Source organism: Canis lupus, chromosome 21 (assembly GCF_003254725.2).
Source record: "Canis lupus dingo isolate Sandy chromosome 21, ASM325472v2, whole genome shotgun sequence".
NCBI lineage: Eukaryota > Metazoa > Chordata > Mammalia > Carnivora > Canidae > Canis > Canis lupus.
This window is the reverse complement of record NC_064263.1, coordinates 30362924-30367047: the sequence shown is the minus strand read 5'-3', so window position 1 is coordinate 30367047 and position 4124 is coordinate 30362924.

Below are 4124 nucleotides of genomic sequence, written 5' to 3'. Positions count from 1 at the left end.
TCTATCTTGGGCCATAAAATAAATTTTGAAAAATTTAGAAGAACTGAAATCATATAGAGTGTGTTTTCTAGCCATAACAAAGTCAAACTAGAAATCAGTAGCAGAAAAATCTCCAAACATTCAGAAGCTAAACAGTAAACTTAAAGTAGGAGGAATGAACCTACCCAGTTTCAAGACTTACTATATAACTACAATAATCAAGACTGTAGTATTGGGCAGCCCGGGTGGCTCAGCGGTTTAGCGCCGCCTTCAGCCCAGGGCGTGATCCTGGAGACCCGGGATCTAGTCCCACGTTGGGCTCCCTGCATGGAGCCTGCTTCTGTCTCTGCCTCTCTCTCTCTGTGTGTGTGTGTGTGTGTGTCTCATGAATAAATAAATAAAATCGTTTAAAAAAAAAAAGTGTGATATTGGTGGAAGGTGGGCTAGGTATATAAATCAGTAGAACAGAATAGAAAACTCAGAAATAGACTAACACAACTATGCCAAGCTGATTTTTGACAAAGGCGCAAAAGCAATTGGGTGTGAGAAAGCCTGAAAAACAAATGGAGCTGGAGAATTGGACATCCTTACACAAAAAATAAACCTTGACCTAGTTTCACACCTTAGATAAAAATTAACTCAAAATAGATCATTGGCTTAAATGTAAAGTACAAGACCATAAAAGAACTTTAGAAAAGAAACACAGGAGAAAAATCTTTACTATTTATAGTGAGACAAAGTTTTAAACATGACATCAAAGCATGATCCATGAAAGAAAACTGATAAATTGGACTTCATCCAAGCTAAGAACTTTTGCTCTGAAAGATCTGATTAAGAGAATGCTTTAGACTAGGAGGCCATATTTGCAAACTACATATCTGACAAAGGATTAGTAGCTAGAATATATAAAGAACTCTCAAAATTCAGGAGTAAAAAACCTACTAGCCTTCAATCTATTAAATAAATTGAATTTGTAATTTAAGACTTCCCCTACAAAAACAAAACTAAAAATTCCAGGCCCAGATGGTTTTACTGGCAAATTCTGTCAATCATTTAAGGAAGAGAGAAATGTTAATCCAACACAAATTCTTTTAGAAAGTAGAGTAGGAGAGCACATGCCAACTCATTTTGTATGTGACCCACTAATACATAAACCTGGGAGCAGAACATAGGATATTTAATTAATTTCACCAAGTGCTGCCAGATTGCTCCCCAGAATAACTACACCAGGATAGCCATCTACCAACAGTGCATGAGAATGCTTGTTTTCCACTATATCCTCAACATTTGGTATGGAAGAGGAAAGAGAAAGCTGTAAGGAGAATAGATTCTGGGGACAAATGTCTGGATTCAAAAACTGGCTCCACCATTTTCTGATTTCATGACCTTGGCTAATTTACTGAATCTGTAAAACAATAGTAACAGTCCCTATCTTTTAGATACCAGAGCTTCTTAGGCATTAATGGGTGAAACTAGCAACTATTCTTTCTATTTCAGACATTTCCCCCTATATATCCTATTTCTGAATGAGGATTTTATTTTTTAAGATTTTATTTATTCATGAAAGACACACACACAGAGGCAGAGACACAGGCAGAGGGAGAAGCAGGCTCCATTTAGGGAGCCCTATGTGGGACTCGATCCGGGGTCTCCAGGATCAGGCCCTGGGCTGAAGGTGGTGCTAAACCACTGAGCCACCTGGGCTGCCCTGAATGAGGATTTTAAATTAGACTGAAAAGCTACAAAAGTAAATGAGTTACAGAAATCAAGGAGATTTTTGGCCTTTGGGTTATTAGTGCATACAGTAATACAGAGCAGGATCACAGATTTCCTTACGCAAATACAATTTAGCTCCTTTCTCAATTACTGTTCTGATTTTCCTCCCAAGTCTCACTCCCCCCTCCACTCCACCGGATAGTAGAGTCTAGAAATAAATTCAGTCTCTTCAGGTTTCATTTACTCTTTTTGAAATAGACGCTCAGAAAATTCTGAGCATTCTACCTTTGCTCCTCTCCAGAGTGGCCTCTGGGTATAGATGGGAGGATGTATATGGCATTTCGATATCAGAAGGAAGGGATCCCCTGGCTTAATACTGGTTCTTGGGTGTGCCCGAGCTGGAATCTTCTGGGTATGGCTGGCCCTAGGGATTCTGCCAACATTTGCTTCTAAAGCTGATGAATTGGTGGTCTTGTCTCTCTCTGCTGTCAGACCCTTGTGCCCTTCCCTGTCAACTTGGCCTCTCGGCAACCATTTGGTTCTGCAGCCTCCAGTGATTCTCTGCTGAGTAGTCCATGGAGCCAAAAGGGTCTCTGTTCAGTAGCCATACCATATAAGGGATCAAGGGACACTTCCTCCTGACTATGCCATTCTGTCCTCTTAATGCTTTGGGGACCACAGGAGGTCCATGCTGCAGAGCAGTTTCCTTTTATTTTTTTTTTTAATTTTTATTTATTTATGATAGTCACACAGAGAGAGAGAGAGGCAGAGACATAGGCAGAGGGAGAAGCAGACTCCATGCACTGGGGGCCCGACGTGGGATTGGATCCCGGGTCTCCAGGATCGCGCCCTGGGCCAAAGGCAGGCGCTAAACCGCTGCGCCACCCAGAGATCCCAGCAGTTTCCTTTTAAAGTCTTAGTAGGGGAAAGGGGAAAAGCTGCTTTGCCCACAGTACCTCAGTTTACTGCTTCATCCCAAAGCCCCAGATGAGGTTGATATTGTCATACAGGTCCCTCTTATCTCTACTTCATTTACCCCCATCCATCAGGACTGGATGTGACTTGTTCATCCCTTTTTTTAAAAGATTTTATTTATTCATGAGAAACTCAGAGGCAGAGACACAGGCAGAATGAGAAGCAGGCCTCATGCAGGGAGCCCGACATGGGACTTGATCCCCGGACTGCAGGATCACACCCTGGGCCAAAGGCAGGCACTAAACCGCTGAGCCACCCAGGAATCCCTGTTCTCCCTTTTGTCATGTGTCTTACTTCTTTCCTTTCATTGTTTGGGACTCTGATTTCCCTGTTGGGATTTTAATTTATCTGATAGACAGTAGTGAAATTGTCTGGTCTGGAACATTTTTATGTGTCAGTCATTGTAGTTGAGCTATGGAGTCATGTGGTTCTTATCATCTCTAATTGATTAAGTTTAATAACAGCTGGACATAATTCAAGAATGAATTTTGGTCAGTTATACCTTAAAAAGGCTGAAATTACAACAATAAAAAAGAAGAAAATCCTACATAAAAGAGAAAAAGAAGGGGATCCTCGGGTGGCTCAGTGGTTTAGTGCCTGCCTTCGGCCCAGGGCGTGATCCTGGAGTCTCAAGATCAAGTCCCACATCATGCTCCCTGCATGGAGCCTGCTTCTCCCTCTGCCTGTGTCTCTGCCTCTCTCTCTCTCACTGTGTCTCTCATGAATAAATAAATAAAATCTTTAAAAAAAGAGAGAGAAAAAGAATGAATTTTGCTCCAAAAAGTGGTGTGCATGGATTTGTAGAAAATGTTCTGTTCTAGCCAGTTTTAGGTGGTTTTACTGCGGGTACCGCACTGTTCCTCCCTGCTTCCACCACTGGAGGTTAGAAAGCAGTGATGGTGTATGCGGATAGAGGGTAGAGCTCCTTTATCCAAAAGGACTTCTTTAATACTCTGCTAATCTCCTCTCCTAAAGAAACAGCCATGTCACTGATTGACCGTGGCAAAGAGAAGGAAAGGGCTTCTGAGAAAGTGGAGTTTTGCACCTCCTCTCAGCCTTCTGTTAAAGGACATCTATGCCACAGTCACTGGTGAGGGGGTGACTGAAGAGGTCGTTTGCCAGCATTCAGTATACCCTGCCACTTGCGTTACCAATCTCACCACAGAGCTTACACCTGGCTGTACAGTGAAGGAAGTAGGTTATACATAGTAGGTGTTGGTGGTTCAGGGCAAGGAGAAGAGCCTGTGTAGGCCTTGAGCTCAGCTACACACGAACCCAGCACTTATCAGAGAGGTTTGTCATGGCATAGCATGCAGTTCATTTAATAACAACAACATATCAAGGCAGAACTCTTGATTCCCCTTCCCCAGCTTGTCTCTCCCTCAAATTTCCCATCTTGGTTAATGACACCATGATGACTCAGTTGTTCAAGCGTAAAATCTTGGAGTCATCTT